The 18,156-nt window shown below is 42.2% G+C and overlaps 29 non-coding genes across 29 annotated transcripts; 19 read left to right on the top strand and 10 right to left on the bottom strand.

Annotated features, from left to right (window-relative positions):
• Positions 1–711: 711 nt before the first annotated feature.
• Positions 712–785, bottom strand: trnam-cau (transfer RNA methionine (anticodon CAU)). The gene has a single exon. It is a non-coding gene; the product is annotated as a tRNA-Met (tRNA).
• A 95-nt stretch (positions 786–880) lies between these two features.
• Positions 881–963, top strand: trnal-cag (transfer RNA leucine (anticodon CAG)). Its single transcript has one exon. It is a non-coding gene; the product is annotated as a tRNA-Leu (tRNA).
• Positions 964–1,798: 835 nt separating this feature from the next.
• On the top strand, positions 1,799–1,881 carry trnal-cag (transfer RNA leucine (anticodon CAG)). The gene has a single exon. It is a non-coding gene; the product is annotated as a tRNA-Leu (tRNA).
• Positions 1,882–2,622: 741 nt separating this feature from the next.
• trnal-cag (transfer RNA leucine (anticodon CAG)) lies at positions 2,623–2,705 on the top strand. The gene has a single exon. It is a non-coding gene; the product is annotated as a tRNA-Leu (tRNA).
• A 666-nt stretch (positions 2,706–3,371) lies between these two features.
• trnam-cau (transfer RNA methionine (anticodon CAU)) lies at positions 3,372–3,445 on the bottom strand. The gene has a single exon. It is a non-coding gene; the product is annotated as a tRNA-Met (tRNA).
• Positions 3,446–3,540: 95 nt separating this feature from the next.
• On the top strand, positions 3,541–3,623 carry trnal-cag (transfer RNA leucine (anticodon CAG)). Its single transcript has one exon. It is a non-coding gene; the product is annotated as a tRNA-Leu (tRNA).
• A 946-nt stretch (positions 3,624–4,569) lies between these two features.
• On the top strand, positions 4,570–4,652 carry trnal-cag (transfer RNA leucine (anticodon CAG)). Its single transcript has one exon. It is a non-coding gene; the product is annotated as a tRNA-Leu (tRNA).
• A 741-nt stretch (positions 4,653–5,393) lies between these two features.
• On the top strand, positions 5,394–5,476 carry trnal-cag (transfer RNA leucine (anticodon CAG)). Its single transcript has one exon. It is a non-coding gene; the product is annotated as a tRNA-Leu (tRNA).
• Positions 5,477–6,142: 666 nt separating this feature from the next.
• On the bottom strand, positions 6,143–6,216 carry trnam-cau (transfer RNA methionine (anticodon CAU)). The gene has a single exon. It is a non-coding gene; the product is annotated as a tRNA-Met (tRNA).
• Positions 6,217–6,311: 95 nt separating this feature from the next.
• On the top strand, positions 6,312–6,394 carry trnal-cag (transfer RNA leucine (anticodon CAG)). The gene has a single exon. It is a non-coding gene; the product is annotated as a tRNA-Leu (tRNA).
• Positions 6,395–7,340: 946 nt separating this feature from the next.
• Positions 7,341–7,423, top strand: trnal-cag (transfer RNA leucine (anticodon CAG)). The gene has a single exon. It is a non-coding gene; the product is annotated as a tRNA-Leu (tRNA).
• A 741-nt stretch (positions 7,424–8,164) lies between these two features.
• trnal-cag (transfer RNA leucine (anticodon CAG)) lies at positions 8,165–8,247 on the top strand. The gene has a single exon. It is a non-coding gene; the product is annotated as a tRNA-Leu (tRNA).
• Positions 8,248–8,913: 666 nt separating this feature from the next.
• Positions 8,914–8,987, bottom strand: trnam-cau (transfer RNA methionine (anticodon CAU)). The gene has a single exon. It is a non-coding gene; the product is annotated as a tRNA-Met (tRNA).
• A 95-nt stretch (positions 8,988–9,082) lies between these two features.
• On the top strand, positions 9,083–9,165 carry trnal-cag (transfer RNA leucine (anticodon CAG)). The gene has a single exon. It is a non-coding gene; the product is annotated as a tRNA-Leu (tRNA).
• Positions 9,166–9,831: 666 nt separating this feature from the next.
• On the bottom strand, positions 9,832–9,905 carry trnam-cau (transfer RNA methionine (anticodon CAU)). The gene has a single exon. It is a non-coding gene; the product is annotated as a tRNA-Met (tRNA).
• Positions 9,906–10,000: 95 nt separating this feature from the next.
• Positions 10,001–10,083, top strand: trnal-cag (transfer RNA leucine (anticodon CAG)). The gene has a single exon. It is a non-coding gene; the product is annotated as a tRNA-Leu (tRNA).
• A 775-nt stretch (positions 10,084–10,858) lies between these two features.
• trnam-cau (transfer RNA methionine (anticodon CAU)) lies at positions 10,859–10,932 on the bottom strand. Its single transcript has one exon. It is a non-coding gene; the product is annotated as a tRNA-Met (tRNA).
• Positions 10,933–11,027: 95 nt separating this feature from the next.
• trnal-cag (transfer RNA leucine (anticodon CAG)) lies at positions 11,028–11,110 on the top strand. Its single transcript has one exon. It is a non-coding gene; the product is annotated as a tRNA-Leu (tRNA).
• A 946-nt stretch (positions 11,111–12,056) lies between these two features.
• trnal-cag (transfer RNA leucine (anticodon CAG)) lies at positions 12,057–12,139 on the top strand. The gene has a single exon. It is a non-coding gene; the product is annotated as a tRNA-Leu (tRNA).
• Positions 12,140–12,805: 666 nt separating this feature from the next.
• Positions 12,806–12,879, bottom strand: trnam-cau (transfer RNA methionine (anticodon CAU)). Its single transcript has one exon. It is a non-coding gene; the product is annotated as a tRNA-Met (tRNA).
• A 95-nt stretch (positions 12,880–12,974) lies between these two features.
• trnal-cag (transfer RNA leucine (anticodon CAG)) lies at positions 12,975–13,057 on the top strand. Its single transcript has one exon. It is a non-coding gene; the product is annotated as a tRNA-Leu (tRNA).
• A 775-nt stretch (positions 13,058–13,832) lies between these two features.
• On the bottom strand, positions 13,833–13,906 carry trnam-cau (transfer RNA methionine (anticodon CAU)). Its single transcript has one exon. It is a non-coding gene; the product is annotated as a tRNA-Met (tRNA).
• A 95-nt stretch (positions 13,907–14,001) lies between these two features.
• trnal-cag (transfer RNA leucine (anticodon CAG)) lies at positions 14,002–14,084 on the top strand. The gene has a single exon. It is a non-coding gene; the product is annotated as a tRNA-Leu (tRNA).
• A 777-nt stretch (positions 14,085–14,861) lies between these two features.
• trnam-cau (transfer RNA methionine (anticodon CAU)) lies at positions 14,862–14,935 on the bottom strand. The gene has a single exon. It is a non-coding gene; the product is annotated as a tRNA-Met (tRNA).
• A 95-nt stretch (positions 14,936–15,030) lies between these two features.
• On the top strand, positions 15,031–15,113 carry trnal-cag (transfer RNA leucine (anticodon CAG)). Its single transcript has one exon. It is a non-coding gene; the product is annotated as a tRNA-Leu (tRNA).
• A 775-nt stretch (positions 15,114–15,888) lies between these two features.
• On the bottom strand, positions 15,889–15,962 carry trnam-cau (transfer RNA methionine (anticodon CAU)). The gene has a single exon. It is a non-coding gene; the product is annotated as a tRNA-Met (tRNA).
• Positions 15,963–16,057: 95 nt separating this feature from the next.
• On the top strand, positions 16,058–16,140 carry trnal-cag (transfer RNA leucine (anticodon CAG)). The gene has a single exon. It is a non-coding gene; the product is annotated as a tRNA-Leu (tRNA).
• Positions 16,141–17,086: 946 nt separating this feature from the next.
• On the top strand, positions 17,087–17,169 carry trnal-cag (transfer RNA leucine (anticodon CAG)). Its single transcript has one exon. It is a non-coding gene; the product is annotated as a tRNA-Leu (tRNA).
• Positions 17,170–17,910: 741 nt separating this feature from the next.
• On the top strand, positions 17,911–17,993 carry trnal-cag (transfer RNA leucine (anticodon CAG)). Its single transcript has one exon. It is a non-coding gene; the product is annotated as a tRNA-Leu (tRNA).
• The last annotated feature ends 163 nt before the right edge of the window (positions 17,994–18,156 follow it).

The following is an 18,156-nucleotide window of genomic DNA, read 5'->3' as shown; positions in this document are numbered from 1 at the left end:
TGCAATAATGTTGACAAAGCACTGCAATTCAGTTCATGCTAGAATTAACCAAACATTAAAGTAACACTGACCTGCAGTACATGACCTTTATAGTAACACTGCAGTGCAATGTATGGGATTCTATGGCACTTGGAATTTCAAGTCATGACATTTCAGAAAAAATGGACGTTGATTGAATCGGATTCAACTGAATTTCACGAAATGACATGTTGTGATGTTTACCGGAAGAAGATGCAGTAGAATTTCATGGCAAGGATTCTTGGAAATTTCTTGGAATGAAATGTCATGGGTTTGGGGGCATGGGGTGGAGTGTCATGACACAAGATTCAAGGAATGCAGTAGATGCAGTAGAATTTCATGGCAAGGATTCTTGGAAATTTCTTGGAATGAAATGTCATGGGTTTGGGGGCATGGGGTGGAGTGTCATGACACAAGATTCAAGGAATGTCATGTAAAACATTACATTAGCATTAACAAGACATGCCATTAGAATGAAAGAATGATATAAGCCTTAACAAAACATTGTAACAACATTGACACATATGACATGAATATGAGAGTAATACTATTACTGCATTTGTTCAACATTAGTCTTAAAAAAACACTGGATTTCAATTACAGTGCATATGAAGAAATGGACAAAGACATAAAAGGGAATACAGAAAGCAGCTCCTTTATTTACACGGTCCCGTGTATCAAAAAGAACCATTCTGCCCCGTGTGAGGCTCGAACTCACGACCTTCAGATTATGAGACTGACGCGCTGCCTAACTGTGCCAACGAGGCATGTGCTCTGACTCGGGTGAGCGGTGAAGCCCTAGATTCTAGATCATCTGCCATTCCGTGTAGGTGGAAGTGGCCAGCTGACCACTGGCCGTCATGTCAGGATGGCCGAGCGGTCTAAGGCGCTGCGTTCAGGTCGCAGTCTCCCCTGGAGGCGTGGGTTCGAATCCCACTTCTGACAAACCTAACCTTTGGCTGCGGGCTCAAGCTAGAGTCTTTAACCCTCTGGCAAGTTTATCCAGAAATGCAGTAATGTTGACAAAGCACTGCAATTCAGTTCATGCTAGAATAAACCAAACATTAAAGTAACACTGACCTGCAGTACATGACCTTTATAGTAACACTTTAGTGCAATGTATGGGATTCTATGGCACTTGGAATTTCAAGTCATGACATTTCAGAAAAAATGGACATGTTGATTGAATCGGATTCAACTGAATTTCACGAAATGACATGTTGTGATGTTTACCGGAAGAAGATGCAGTAGAATTTCATGGCAAGGATTCTTGGAAATTTCTTGGAATGAAATGTCATGGGTTTGGGGGCATGGGGTGGAGTGTCATGACACAAGATTCAAGGAATGTCATGTAAAACATTACATTAGCATTAACAAGACATGCCATTAGAATGAAAGAATGATATAAGCCTTAACAAAACATTGTAACAACATTGACACATATGACATGAATATGAGAGTAATACTATTACTGCATTTGTTCAACATTAGTCTTAAAAAAACACTGGATTTCAATTACAGTGCATATGAAGAAATGGACAAAGACATAAAAGGGAATACAGAAAGCAGCTCCTTTATTTACACGGTCCCGTGTATCAAAAAGAACCATTCTGCCCCGTGTGAGGCTCGAACTCACGACCTTCAGATTATGAGACTGACGCGCTGCCTAACTGTACAAACGAGGCATGTGCTCTGACTCGGGTGAGCGGTGAAGCCCTAGATTCTAGATCATCTGCCATTCCGTGTAGGTGGAAGTGGCCAGCTGACCACTGGCCGTCATGTCAGGATGGCCGAGCGGTCTAAGGCGCTGCGTTCAGGTCGCAGTCTCCCCTGGAGGCGTGGGTTCGAATCCCACTTCTGACAAACCTAACCTTTGGCTGCGGGCTCAAGCTAGAGTCTTTAACCCTCTGGCAAGTTTATCCAGAAATGCAGTAATGTTGACAAAGCACTGCAATTCAGTTCATGCTAGAATTAACCAAACATTAAAGTAACACTGACCTGCAGTACATGACCTTTATAGTAACACTTTAATGCAATGTATGGGATTCTATGGCACTTGGAATTTCAAGTCATGACATTTCAGAAAAAATGGACATGTTGATTGAATCGGATTCAACTGAATTTCACGAAATAACATGTTGTGATGTTTACCGGAAGAAGATGTAGTAGAATTTCATGGCAAGGATTCTTGTAAATTTCTTGGAATGAAATGTCATGGGCTTGGGGGCATGGGGTGGAGTGTCATGACACAAGATTCAAGGAATGTCATGTAAAACATTACATTAGCATTAACAAGACATGCCATTAGAATGAAAGAATGATATAAGCCTTAACAAAACATTGTAACAACACTGACGCATATGACATGAATATGAGAGTAATACTATTACTGCATTTGTTCAACATTAGTCTTAAAAAAACACTGGATTTCAAATACAGTGCATATGAAGAAATGACTCACGACCTTCAGATTATGAGACTGACGCGCTGCCTAACTGCGCCAACGTGGCATGTGCTCTGACTCGGGTGAGCGTTGACCCCTAGATTCTAAATCACCTGCCATTCCGTGTAGCTGGAAAAATGCTGCTCATCATTGGCCGTCATGTCAGGATGGCCGAGCGGTCTAAGGCGCTGCGTTCAGGTCGCAGTCTCCCATGGAGGCGTGGGTTCGAATCCCACTTCTGACAAACCTAACCTTTGGCTGCGGGCTCAAGCTAGGTTCTTTAACCCTCTGGCAAGTTTATCCAGAAATGCAGTAATGTTGACAAAGCACTGCAATTCAGTTCATGCTAGAATTAACCAAACATTAAAGTAACACTGACCTGCAGTACATGACCTTTATAGTAACACTTTAGTGCAATGTATGGGATTCTATGGCACTTGGAATTTCAAGTCATGACATTTCAGAAAAAATGGACATGTTGATTGAATCGGATTCAACTGAATTTCACGAAATGACATGTTGTGATGTTTACCGGAAGAAGATGCAGTAGAATTTCATGGCAAGGATTCTTGGAAATTTCTTGGAATGAAATGTCATGGGTTTGGGGGCATGGGGTGGAGTGTCATGACACAAGATTCAAGGAATGTCATGTAAAACATTACATTAGCATTAACAAGACATGCCATTAGAATGAAAGAATGATATAAGCCTTAACAAAACATTGTAACAACACTGACACATATGACATGAATATGAGAGTAATACTATTACTGCATTTGTTCAACATTAGTCTTAAAAAAACACTGGATTTCAATTACAGTGCATATGAAGAAATGGACAAAGGCATAAAAGGGAATACAGAAAGCAGCTCCTTTATTTACACGGTTCCGTGTATCAAAAAGCACCATTCTGCCCCGTGTGAGGCTCGAACTCACGACCTTCAGATTATGAGACTGACGCGCTGCCTAACTGCGCCAACGAGGCATGTGCTCTGACTCGGGTGAGCGGTGAAGGCCTAGATTCTAGATCATCTGCCATTCCGTGTAGGTGGAAGTGGCCAGCTGACCACTGGCCGTCATGTCAGGATGGCCGAGCGGTCTAAGGCGCTGCGTTCAGGTCGCAGTCTCCCCTGGAGGCGTGGGTTCGAATCCCACTTCTGACAAACCTAACCTTTGGCTGCGGGCTCAAGCTAGAGTCTTTAACCCTCTGGCAAGTTTATCCAGAAATGCAGTAATGTTGACAAAGCACTGCAATTCAGTTCATGCTAGAATAAACCAAACATTAAAGTAACACTGACCTGCAGTACATGACCTTTATAGTAACACTTTAGTGCAATGTATGGGATTCTATGGCACTTGGAATTTCAAGTCATGACATTTCAGAAAAAATGGACATGTTGATTGAATCGGATTCAACTGAATTTCACGAAATGACATGTTGTGATGTTTACCGGAAGAAGATGCAGTAGAATTTCATGGCAAGGATTCTTGGAAATTTCTTGGAATGAAATGTCATGGGTTTGGGGGCATGGGGTGGAGTGTCATGACACAAGATTCAAGGAATGCAGTAGATGCAGTAGAATTTCATGGCAAGGATTCTTGGAAATTTCTTGGAATGAAATGTCATGGGTTTGGGGGCATGGGGTGGAGTGTCATGACACAAGATTCAAGGAATGTCATGTAAAACATTACATTAGCATTAACAAGACATGCCATTAGAATGAAAGAATGATATAAGCCTTAACAAAACATTGTAACAACATTGACACATATGACATGAATATGAGAGTAATACTATTACTGCATTTGTTCAACATTAGTCTTAAAAAAACACTGGATTTCAATTACAGTGCATATGAAGAAATGGACAAAGACATAAAAGGGAATACAGAAAGCAGCTCCTTTATTTACACGGTCCCGTGTATCAAAAAGAACCATTCTGCCCCGTGTGAGGCTCGAACTCACGACCTTCAGATTATGAGACTGACGCGCTGCCTAACTGTACAAACGAGGCATGTGCTCTGACTCGGGTGAGCGGTGAAGCCCTAGATTCTAGATCATCTGCCATTCCGTGTAGGTGGAAGTGGCCAGCTGACCACTGGCCGTCATGTCAGGATGGCCGAGCGGTCTAAGGCGCTGCGTTCAGGTCGCAGTCTCCCCTGGAGGCGTGGGTTCGAATCCCACTTCTGACAAACCTAACCTTTGGCTGCGGGCTCAAGCTAGAGTCTTTAACCCTCTGGCAAGTTTATCCAGAAATGCAGTAATGTTGACAAAGCACTGCAATTCAGTTCATGCTAGAATTAACCAAACATTAAAGTAACACTGACCTGCAGTACATGACCTTTATAGTAACACTTTAATGCAATGTATGGGATTCTATGGCACTTGGAATTTCAAGTCATGACATTTCAGAAAAAATGGACATGTTGATTGAATCGGATTCAACTGAATTTCACGAAATAACATGTTGTGATGTTTACCGGAAGAAGATGTAGTAGAATTTCATGGCAAGGATTCTTGGAAATTTCTTGGAATGAAATGTCATGGGCTTGGGGGCATGGGGTGGAGTGTCATGACACAAGATTCAAGGAATGTCATGTAAAACATTACATTAGCATTAACAAGACATGCCATTAGAATGAAAGAATGATATAAGCCTTAACAAAACATTGTAACAACACTGACGCATATGACATGAATATGAGAGTAATACTATTACTGCATTTGTTCAACATTAGTCTTAAAAAAACACTGGATTTCAAATACAGTGCATATGAAGAAATGACTCACGACCTTCAGATTATGAGACTGACGCGCTGCCTAACTGCGCCAACGTGGCATGTGCTCTGACTCGGGTGAGCGTTGACCCCTAGATTCTAAATCACCTGCCATTCCGTGTAGCTGGAAAAATGCTGCTCATCATTGGCCGTCATGTCAGGATGGCCGAGCGGTCTAAGGCGCTGCGTTCAGGTCGCAGTCTCCCATGGAGGCGTGGGTTCGAATCCCACTTCTGACAAACCTAACCTTTGGCTGCGGGCTCAAGCTAGGTTCTTTAACCCTCTGGCAAGTTTATCCAGAAATGCAGTAATGTTGACAAAGCACTGCAATTCAGTTCATGCTAGAATTAACCAAACATTAAAGTAACACTGACCTGCAGTACATGACCTTTATAGTAACACTTTAGTGCAATGTATGGGATTCTATGGCACTTGGAATTTCAAGTCATGACATTTCAGAAAAAATGGACATGTTGATTGAATCGGATTCAACTGAATTTCACGAAATGACATGTTGTGATGTTTACCGGAAGAAGATGCAGTAGAATTTCATGGCAAGGATTCTTGGAAATTTCTTGGAATGAAATGTCATGGGTTTGGGGGCATGGGGTGGAGTGTCATGACACAAGATTCAAGGAATGTCATGTAAAACATTACATTAGCATTAACAAGACATGCCATTAGAATGAAAGAATGATATAAGCCTTAACAAAACATTGTAACAACACTGACACATATGACATGAATATGAGAGTAATACTATTACTGCATTTGTTCAACATTAGTCTTAAAAAAACACTGGATTTCAATTACAGTGCATATGAAGAAATGGACAAAGGCATAAAAGGGAATACAGAAAGCAGCTCCTTTATTTACACGGTTCCGTGTATCAAAAAGCACCATTCTGCCCCGTGTGAGGCTCGAACTCACGACCTTCAGATTATGAGACTGACGCGCTGCCTAACTGCGCCAACGAGGCATGTGCTCTGACTCGGGTGAGCGGTGAAGGCCTAGATTCTAGATCATCTGCCATTCCGTGTATGTGGAAGTGGCCAGCTGACCACTGGCCGTCATGTCAGGATGGCCGAGCGGTCTAAGGCGCTGCGTTCAGGTCGCAGTCTCCCCTGGAGGCGTGGGTTCGAATCCCACTTCTGACAAACCTAACCTTTGGCTGCGGGCTCAAGCTAGAGTCTTTAACCCTCTGGCAAGTTTATCCAGAAATGCAGTAATGTTGACAAAGCACTGCAATTCAGTTCATGCTAGAATAAACCAAACATTAAAGTAACACTGACCTGCAGTACATGACCTTTATAGTAACACTTTAGTGCAATGTATGGGATTCTATGGCACTTGGAATTTCAAGTCATGACATTTCAGAAAAAATGGACATGTTGATTGAATCGGATTCAACTGAATTTCACGAAATGACATGTTGTGATGTTTACCGGAAGAAGATGCAGTAGAATTTCATGGCAAGGATTCTTGGAAATTTCTTGGAATGAAATGTCATGGGTTTGGGGGCATGGGGTGGAGTGTCATGACACAAGATTCAAGGAATGCAGTAGATGCAGTAGAATTTCATGGCAAGGATTCTTGGAAATTTCTTGGAATGAAATGTCATGGGTTTGGGGGCATGGGGTGGAGTGTCATGACACAAGATTCAAGGAATGTCATGTAAAACATTACATTAGCATTAACAAGACATGCCATTAGAATGAAAGAATGATATAAGCCTTAACAAAACATTGTAACAACATTGACACATATGACATGAATATGAGAGTAATACTATTACTGCATTTGTTCAACATTAGTCTTAAAAAAACACTGGATTTCAATTACAGTGCATATGAAGAAATGGACAAAGACATAAAAGGGAATACAGAAAGCAGCTCCTTTATTTACACGGTCCCGTGTATCAAAAAGAACCATTCTGCCCCGTGTGAGGCTCGAACTCACGACCTTCAGATTATGAGACTGACGCGCTGCCTAACTGTACAAACGAGGCATGTGCTCTGACTCGGGTGAGCGGTGAAGCCCTAGATTCTAGATCATCTGCCATTCCGTGTAGGTGGAAGTGGCCAGCTGACCACTGGCCGTCATGTCAGGATGGCCGAGCGGTCTAAGGCGCTGCGTTCAGGTCGCAGTCTCCCCTGGAGGCGTGGGTTCGAATCCCACTTCTGACAAACCTAACCTTTGGCTGCGGGCTCAAGCTAGAGTCTTTAACCCTGTGGCAAGTTTATCCAGAAATGCAGTAATGTTGACAAAGCACTGCAATTCAGTTCATGCTAGAATTAACCAAACATTAAAGTAACACTGACCTGCAGTACATGACCTTTATAGTAACACTTTAATGCAATCTATGGGATTCTATGGCACTTGGAATTTCAAGTCATGACATTTCAGAAAAAATGGACATGTTGATTGAATCGGATTCAACTGAATTTCACGAAATAACATGTTGTGATGTTTACCGGAAGAAGATGTAGTAGAATTTCATGGCAAGGATTCTTGGAAATTTCTTGGAATGAAATGTCATGGGCTTGGGGGCATGGGGTGGAGTGTCATGACACAAGATTCAAGGAATGTCATGTAAAACATTACATTAGCATTAACAAGACATGCCATTAGAATGAAAGAATGATATAAGCCTTAACAAAACATTGTAACAACACTGACGCATATGACATGAATATGAGAGTAATACTATTACTGCATTTGTTCAACATTAGTCTTAAAAAAACACTGGATTTCAAATACAGTGCATATGAAGAAATGACTCACGACCTTCAGATTATGAGACTGACGCGCTGCCTAACTGCGCCAACGTGGCATGTGCTCTGACTCGGGTGAGCGTTGACCCCTAGATTCTAAATCACCTGCCATTCCGTGTAGCTGGAAAAATGCTGCTCATCATTGGCCGTCATGTCAGGATGGCCGAGCGGTCTAAGGCGCTGCGTTCAGGTCGCAGTCTCCCATGGAGGCGTGGGTTCGAATCCCACTTCTGACAAACCTAACCTTTGGCTGCGGGCTCAAGCTAGGTTCTTTAACCCTCTGGCAAGTTTATCCAGAAATGCAGTAATGTTGACAAAGCACTGCAATTCAGTTCATGCTAGAATTAACCAAACATTAAAGTAACACTGACCTGCAGTACATGACCTTTATAGTAACACTTTAGTGCAATGTATGGGATTCTATGGCACTTGGAATTTCAAGTCATGACATTTCAGAAAAAATGGACATGTTGATTGAATCGGATTCAACTGAATTTCACGAAATGACATGTTGTGATGTTTACCGGAAGAAGATGCAGTAGAATTTCATGGCAAGGATTCTTGGAAATTTCTTGGAATGAAATGTCATGGGTTTGGGGGCATGGGGTGGAGTGTCATGACACAAGATTCAAGGAATGTCATGTAAAACATTACATTAGCATTAACAAGACATGCCATTAGAATGAAAGAATGATATAAGCCTTAACAAAACATTGTAACAACACTGACACATATGACATGAATATGAGAGTAATACTATTACTGCATTTGTTCAACATTAGTCTTAAAAAAACACTGGATTTCAATTACAGTGCATATGAAGAAATGGACAAAGGCATAAAAGGGAATACAGAAAGCAGCTCCTTTATTTACACGGTTCCGTGTATCAAAAAGCACCATTCTGCCCCGTGTGAGGCTCGAACTCACGACCTTCAGATTATGAGACTGACGCGCTGCCTAACTGCGCCAACGAGGCATGTGCTCTGACTCGGGTGAGCGGTGAAGGCCTAGATTCTAGATCATCTGCCATTCCGCGTAGGTGCAAAAATGCTGCTGTCCACTGGCCGTCATGTCAGGATGGCCGAGCGGTCTAAGGCGCTGCGTTCAGGTCGCAGTCTCCCCTGGAGGCGTGGGTTCGAATCCCAATTCTGACAAACCTAACCTTTGGCTGCGGGCTCAAGCTAGAGTCTTTAACCCTCTGGCAAGTTTATCCAGAAATGCAATAATGTTGACAAAGCACTGCAATTCAGTTCATGCTAGAATTAACCAAACATTAAAGTAACACTGACCTGCAGTACATGACCTTTATAGTAACACTTTAGTGCAATGTATGGGATTCTATGGCACTTGGAATTTCAAGTCATGACATTTCAGAAAAAATGGACATGTTGATTGAATCGGATTCAACTGAATTTCACGAAATGACATGTTGTGATGTTTACCGGAAGAAGATGCAGTAGAATTTCATGGCAAGGATTCTTGGAAATTTCTTGGAATGAAATGTCATGGGTTTGGGGGCATGGGGTGGAGTGTCATGACACAAGATTCAAGGAATGTCATGTAAAACATTACATTAGCATTAACAAGACATGCCATTAGAATGAAAGAATGATATAAGCCTTAACAAAACATTGTAACAACATTGACACATATGACATGAATATGAGAGTCATACTATTACTGCATTTGTTCAACATTAGTCTTAAAAAAACACTGGATTTCAATTACAGTGCATATGAAGAAATGGACAAAGACATAAAAGGGAATACAGAAAGCAGCTCCTTTATTTACACGGTCCCGTGTATCAAAAAGAACCATTCTGCCCCGTGTGAGGCTCGAACTCACGACCTTCAGATTATGAGACTGACGCGCTGCCTAACTGCGCCAACGAGGCATGTGCTCTGACTCGGGTGAGCGGTGAAGCCCTAGATTCTAGATCATCTGCCATTCCGTGTAGGTGCAAAAATGCTGCTGTCCACTGGCCGTCATGTCAGGATGGCCGAGCGGTCTAAGGCGCTGCGTTCAGGTCGCAGTCTCCCCTGGAGGCGTGGGTTCGAATCCCACTTCTGACAAACCTAACCTTTGGCTGCGGGCTCAAGCTAGAGTCTTTAACCCTCTGGCAAGTTTATCCAGAAATGCAATAATGTTGACAAAGCACTGCAATTCAGTTCATGCTAGAATTAACCAAACATTAAAGTAACACTGACCTGCAGTACATGACCTTTATAGTAACACTTTAGTGCAATGTATGGGATTCTATGGCACTTGGAATTTCAAGTCATGACATTTCAGAAAAAATGGACGTTGATTGAATCGGATTCAACTGAATTTCACGAAATGACATGTTGTGATGTTTACCGGAAGAAGATGCAGTAGAATTTCATGGCAAGGATTCTTGGAAATTTCTTGGAATGAAATGTCATGGGTTTGGGGGCATGGGGTGGAGTGTCATGACACAAGATTCAAGGAATGCAGTAGATGCAGTAGAATTTCATGGCAAGGATTCTTGGAAATTTCTTGGAATGAAATGTCATGGGTTTGGGGGCATGGGGTGGAGTGTCATGACACAAGATTCAAGGAATGTCATGTAAAACATTACATTAGCATTAACAAGACATGCCATTAGAATGAAAGAATGATATAAGCCTTAACAAAACATTGTAACAACATTGACACATATGACATGAATATGAGAGTAATACTATTACTGCATTTGTTCAACATTAGTCTTAAAAAAACACTGGATTTCAATTACAGTGCATATGAAGAAATGGACAAAGACATAAAAGGGAATACAGAAAGCAGCTCCTTTATTTACACGGTCCCGTGTATCAAAAAGAACCATTCTGCCCCGTGTGAGGCTCGAACTCACGACCTTCAGATTATGAGACTGACGCGCTGCCTAACTGTGCCAACGAGGCATGTGCTCTGACTCGGGTGAGCGGTGAAGCCCTAGATTCTAGATCATCTGCCATTCCGTGTAGGTGGAAGTGGCCAGCTGACCACTGGCCGTCATGTCAGGATGGCCGAGCGGTCTAAGGCGCTGCGTTCAGGTCGCAGTCTCCCCTGGAGGCGTGGGTTCGAATCCCACTTCTGACAAACCTAACCTTTGGCTGCGGGCTCAAGCTAGAGTCTTTAACCCTCTGGCAAGTTTATCCAGAAATGCAGTAATGTTGACAAAGCACTGCAATTCAGTTCATGCTAGAATAAACCAAACATTAAAGTAACACTGACCTGCAGTACATGACCTTTATAGTAACACTTTAGTGCAATGTATGGGATTCTATGGCACTTGGAATTTCAAGTCATGACATTTCAGAAAAAATGGACATGTTGATTGAATCGGATTCAACTGAATTTCACGAAATGACATGTTGTGATGTTTACCGGAAGAAGATGCAGTAGAATTTCATGGCAAGGATTCTTGGAAATTTCTTGGAATGAAATGTCATGGGTTTGGGGGCATGGGGTGGAGTGTCATGACACAAGATTCAAGGAATGCAGTAGATGCAGTAGAATTTCATGGCAAGGATTCTTGGAAATTTCTTGGAATGAAATGTCATGGGTTTGGGGGCATGGGGTGGAGTGTCATGACACAAGATTCAAGGAATGTCATGTAAAACATTACATTAGCATTAACAAGACATGCCATTAGAATGAAAGAATGATATAAGCCTTAACAAAACATTGTAACAACATTGACAGATATGACATGAATATGAGAGTAATACTATTACTGCATTTGTTCAACATTAGTCTTAAAAAAACACTGGATTTCAATTACAGTGCATATGAAGAAATGGACAAAGACATAAAAGGGAATACAGAAAGCAGCTCCTTTATTTACACGGTCCCGTGTATCAAAAAGAACCATCCTGCCCCGTGTGAGGCTCGAACTCACGACCTTCAGATTATGAGACTGACGCGCTGCCTAACTGTACAAACGAGGCATGTGCTCTGACTCGGGTTAGCGGTGAAGCCCTAGATTCTAGATCATCTGCCATTCCGTGTAGGTGGAAGTGGCCAGCTGACCACTGGCCATCATGTCAGGATGGCCGAGCGGTCTAAGGCGCTGCGTTCAGGTCGCAGTCTCCCCTGGAGGCGTGGGTTCGAATCCCACTTCTGACAAACCTAACCTTTGGCTGCGGGCTCAAGCTAGAGTCTTTAACCCTCTGGCAAGTTTATCCAGAAATGCAGTAATGTTGACAAAGCACTGCAATTCAGTTCATGCTAGAATTAACCAAACATTAAAGTAACACTGACCTGCAGTACATGACCTTTATAGTAACACTTTAATGCAATGTATGGGATTCTATGGCACTTGGAATTTCAAGTCATGACATTTCAGAAAAAATGGACATGTTGATTGAATCGGATTCAACTGAATTTCACGAAATAACATGTTGTGATGTTTACCGGAAGAAGATGTAGTAGAATTTCATGGCAAGGATTCTTGGAAATTTCTTGGAATGAAATGTCATGGGCTTGGGGGCATGGGGTGGAGTGTCATGACACAAGATTCAAGGAATGTCATGTAAAACATTACATTAGCATTAACAAGACATGCCATTAGAATGAAAGAATGATATAAGCCTTAACAAAACATTGTAACAACACTGACGCATATGACATGAATATGAGAGTAATACTATTACTGCATTTGTTCAACATTAGTCTTAAAAAAACACTGGATTTCAATTACAGTGCATATGAAGAAATGGACAAAGACATAAAAGGGAATACAGAAAGCAGCTCCTTTATTTACACGGTCCCGTGTATCAAAAAGAACCATTCTGCCCCGTGTGAGGCTCGAACTCACGACCTTCAGATTATGAGACTGACGCGCTGCCTAACTGCGCCAACGAGGCATGTGCTCTGACTCGGGTGAGCGGTGAAGCCCTAGATTCTAGATCATCTGCCATTCCGTGTAGGTGCAAAAATGCTGCTGTCCACTGGCCGTCATGTCAGGATGGCCGAGCGGTCTAAGGCGCTGCGTTCAGGTCGCAGTCTCCCCTGGAGGCGTGGGTTCGAATCCCACTTCTGACAAACCTAACCTTTGGCTGCGGGCTCAAGCTAGAGTCTTTAACCCTCTGGCAAGTTTATCCAGAAATGCAATAATGTTGACAAAGCACTGCAATTCAGTTCATGCTAGAATTAACCAAACATTAAAGTAACACTGACCTGCAGTACATGACCTTTATAGTAACACTTTAGTGCAATGTATGGGATTCTATGGCACTTGGAATTTCAAGTCATGACATTTCAGAAAAAATGGACGTTGATTGAATCGGATTCAACTGAATTTCACGAAATGACATGTTGTGATGTTTACCGGAAGAAGATGCAGTAGAATTTCATGGCAAGGATTCTTGGAAATTTCTTGGAATGAAATGTCATGGGTTTGGGGGCATGGGGTGGAGTGTCATGACACAAGATTCAAGGAATGCAGTAGATGCAGTAGAATTTCATGGCAAGGATTCTTGGAAATTTCTTGGAATGAAATGTCATGGGTTTGGGGGCATGGGGTGGAGTGTCATGACACAAGATTCAAGGAATGTCATGTAAAACATTACATTAGCATTAACAAGACATGCCATTAGAATGAAAGAATGATATAAGCCTTAACAAAACATTGTAACAACATTGACACATATGACATGAATATGAGAGTAATACTATTACTGCATTTGTTCAACATTAGTCTTAAAAAAACACTGGATTTCAATTACAGTGCATATGAAGAAATGGACAAAGACATAAAAGGGAATACAGAAAGCAGCTCCTTTATTTACACGGTCCCGTGTATCAAAAAGAACCATTCTGCCCCGTGTGAGGCTCGAACTCACGACCTTCAGATTATGAGACTGACGCGCTGCCTAACTGTGCCAACGAGGCATGTGCTCTGACTCGGGTGAGCGGTGAAGCCCTAGATTCTAGATCATCTGCCATTCCGTGTAGGTGGAAGTGGCCAGCTGACCACTGGCCGTCATGTCAGGATGGCCGAGCGGTCTAAGGCGCTGCGTTCAGGTCGCAGTCTCCCCTGGAGGCGTGGGTTCGAATCCCACTTCTGACAAACCTAACCTTTGGCTGCGGGCTCAAGCTAGAGTCTTTAACCCTCTGGCAAGTTTATCCAGAAATGCAGTAATGTTGACAAAGCACTGCAATTCAGTTCATGCTAGAATAAACCAAACATTAAAGTAACACTGACCTGCAGTACATGACCTTTATAGTAACACTTTAGTGCAATGTATGGGATTCTATGGCACTTGGAATTTCAAGTCATGACATTTCAGAAAAAATGGACATGTTGATTGAATCGGATTCAACTGAATTTCACGAAATGACATGTTGTGATGTTTACCGGAAGAAGATGCAGTAGAATTTCATGGCAAGGATTCTTGGAAATTTCTTGGAATGAAATGTCATGGGTTTGGGGGCATGGGGTGGAGTGTCATGACACAAGATTCAAGGAATGCAGTAGATGCAGTAGAATTTCATGGCAAGGATTCTTGGAAATTTCTTGGAATGAAATGTCATGGGTTTGGGGGCATGGGGTGGAGTGTCATGACACAAGATTCAAGGAATGTCATGTAAAACATTACATTAGCATTAACAAGACATGCCATTAGAATGAAAGAATGATATAAGCCTTAACAAAACATTGTAACAACATTGACACATATGACATGAATATGAGAGTAATACTATTACTGCATTTGTTCAACATTAGTCTTAAAAAAACACTGGATTTCAATTACAGTGCATATGAAGAAATGGACAAAGACATAAAAGGGAATACAGAAAGCAGCTCCTTTATTTACACGGTCCCGTGTATCAAAAAGAACCATTCTGCCCCGTGTGAGGCTCGAACTCACGACCTTCAGATTATGAGACTGACGCGCTGCCTAACTGCGCCAACGAGGCATGTGCTCTGACTCGGGTGAGCGGTGAAGCCCTAGATTCTAGATCATCTGCCATTCCGTGTAGGTGCAAAAATGCTGCTGTCCACTGGCCGTCATGTCAGGATGGCCGAGCGGTCTAAGGCGCTGCGTTCAGGTCGCAGTCTCCCCTGGAGGCGTGGGTTCGAATCCCACTTCTGACAAACCTAACCTTTGGCTGCGGGCTCAAGCTAGAGTCTTTAACCCTCTGGCAAGTTTATCCAGAAATGCAATAATGTTGACAAAGCACTGCAATTCAGTTCATGCTAGAATTAACCAAACATTAAAGTAACACTGACCTGCAGTACATGACCTTTATAGTAACACTTTAGTGCAATGTATGGGATTCTATGGCACTTGGAATTTCAAGTCATGACATTTCAGAAAAAATGGACGTTGATTGAATCGGATTCAACTGAATTTCACGAAATGACATGTTGTGATGTTTACCGGAAGAAGATGCAGTAGAATTTCATGGCAAGGATTCTTGGAAATTTCTTGGAATGAAATGTCATGGGTTTGGGGGCATGGGGTGGAGTGTCATGACACAAGATTCAAGGAATGCAGTAGATGCAGTAGAATTTCATGGCAAGGATTCTTGGAAATTTCTTGGAATGAAATGTCATGGGTTTGGGGGCATGGGGTGGAGTGTCATGACACAAGATTCAAGGAATGTCATGTAAAACATTACATTAGCATTAACAAGACATGCCATTAGAATGAAAGAATGATATAAGCCTTAACAAAACATTGTAACAACATTGACACATATGACATGAATATGAGAGTAATACTATTACTGCATTTGTTCAACATTAGTCTTAAAAAAACACTGGATTTCAATTACAGTGCATATGAAGAAATGGACAAAGACATAAAAGGGAATACAGAAAGCAGCTCCTTTATTTACACGGTCCCGTGTATCAAAAAGAACCATTCTGCCCCGTGTGAGGCTCGAACTCACGACCTTCAGATTATGAGACTGACGCGCTGCCTAACTGTGCCAACGAGGCATGTGCTCTGACTCGGGTGAGCGGTGAAGCCCTAGATTCTAGATCATCTGCCATTCCGTGTAGGTGGAAGTGGCCAGCTGACCACTGGCCGTCATGTCAGGATGGCCGAGCGGTCTAAGGCGCTGCGTTCAGGTCGCAGTCTCCCCTGGAGGCGTGGGTTCGAATCCCACTTCTGACAAACCTAACCTTTGGCTGCGGGCTCAAGCTAGAGTCTTTAACCCTCTGGCAAGTTTATCCAGAAATGCAGTAATGTTGACAAAGCACTGCAATTCAGTTCATGCTAGAATAAACCAAACATTAAAGTAACACTGACCTGCAGTACATGACCTTTATAGTAACACTTTAGTGCAATGTATGGGATTCTATGGCACTTGGAATTTCAAGTCATGACATTTCAGAAAAAATGGACATGTTGATTGAATCGGATTCAACTGAATTTCACGAAATGACATGTTGTGATGTTTACCGGAAGAAGATGCAGTAGAATTTCATGGCAAGGATTCTTGGAAATTTCTTGGAATGAAATGTCATGGGTTTGGGGGCATGGGGTGGAGTGTCATGACACAAGATTCAAGGAATGCAGTAGATGCAGTAGAATTTCATGGCAAGGATTCTTGGAAATTTCTTGGAATGAAATGTCATGGGTTTGGGGGCATGGGGTGGAGTGTCATGACACAAGATTCAAGGAATGTCATGTAAAACATTACATTAGCATTAACAAGACATGCCATTAGAATGAAAGAATGATATAAGCCTTAACAAAACATTGTAACAACATTGACACATATGACATGAATATGAGAGTAATACTATTACTGCATTTGTTCAACATTAGTCTTAAAAAAACACTGGATTTCAATTACAGTGCATATGAAGAAATGGACAAAGACATAAAAGGGAATACAGAAAGCAGCTCCTTTATTTACACGGTCCCGTGTATCAAAAAGAACCATCCTGCCCCGTGTGAGGCTCGAACTCACGACCTTCAGATTATGAGACTGACGCGCTGCCTAACTGTACAAACGAGGCATGTGCTCTGACTCGGGTTAGCGGTGAAGCCCTAGATTCTAGATCATCTGCCATTCCGTGTAGGTGGAAGTGGCCAGCTGACCACTGGCCATCATGTCAGGATGGCCGAGCGGTCTAAGGCGCTGCGTTCAGGTCGCAGTCTCCCCTGGAGGCGTGGGTTCGAATCCCACTTCTGACAAACCTAACCTTTGGCTGCGGGCTCAAGCTAGAGTCTTTAACCCTCTGGCAAGTTTATCCAGAAATGCAGTAATGTTGACAAAGCACTGCAATTCAGTTCATGCTAGAATTAACCAAACATTAAAGTAACACTGACCTGCAGTACATGACCTTTATAGTAACACTTTAATGCAATGTATGGGATTCTATGGCACTTGGAATTTCAAGTCATGACATTTCAGAAAAAATGGACATGTTGATTGAATCGGATTCAACTGAATTTCACGAAATAACATGTTGTGATGTTTACCGGAAGAAGATGTAGTAGAATTTCATGGCAAGGATTCTTGGAAATTTCTTGGAATGAAATGTCATGGGCTTGGGGGCATGGGGTGGAGTGTCATGACACAAGATTCAAGGAATGTCATGTAAAACATTACATTAGCATTAACAAGACATGCCATTAGAATGAAAGAATGATATAAGCCTTAACAAAACATTGTAACAACACTGACGCATATGACATGAATATGAGAGTAATACTATTACTGCATTTGTTCAACATTAGTCTTAAAAAAACACTGGATTTCAAATACAGTGCATATGAAGAAATGACTCACGACCTTCAGATTATGAGACTGACGCGCTGCCTAACTGCGCCAACGTGGCATGTGCTCTGACTCGGGTGAGCGTTGACCCCTAGATTCTAAATCACCTGCCATTCCGTGTAGGTGGAAAAATGCTGCTCATCATTGGCCGTCATGTCAGGATGGCCGAGCGGTCTAAGGCGCTGCGTTCAGGTCGCAGTCTCCCATGGAGGCGTGGGTTCGAATCCCACTTCTGACAAACCTAACCTTTGGCTGCGGGCTCAAGCTAGGTTCTTTAACCCTCTGGCAAGTTTATCCAGAAATGCAGTAATGTTGACAAAGCACTGCAATTCAGTTTATGCTAGAATTAACCAAACATTAAAGTAACACTGACCTGCAGTACATGACCTTTATAGTAACAC

The sequence above is a fragment of the Siphateles boraxobius genome, unplaced genomic scaffold (assembly GCF_051911475.1).
Source record: "Siphateles boraxobius isolate OS27281-9 unplaced genomic scaffold, OSU_SipBor_1 39, whole genome shotgun sequence".
Lineage (NCBI taxonomy): Eukaryota > Metazoa > Chordata > Actinopteri > Cypriniformes > Leuciscidae > Siphateles > Siphateles boraxobius.
The sequence above is the reverse complement of the archived record's forward strand: the minus strand, read 5'-3'. Positions and strand labels throughout refer to the sequence as shown.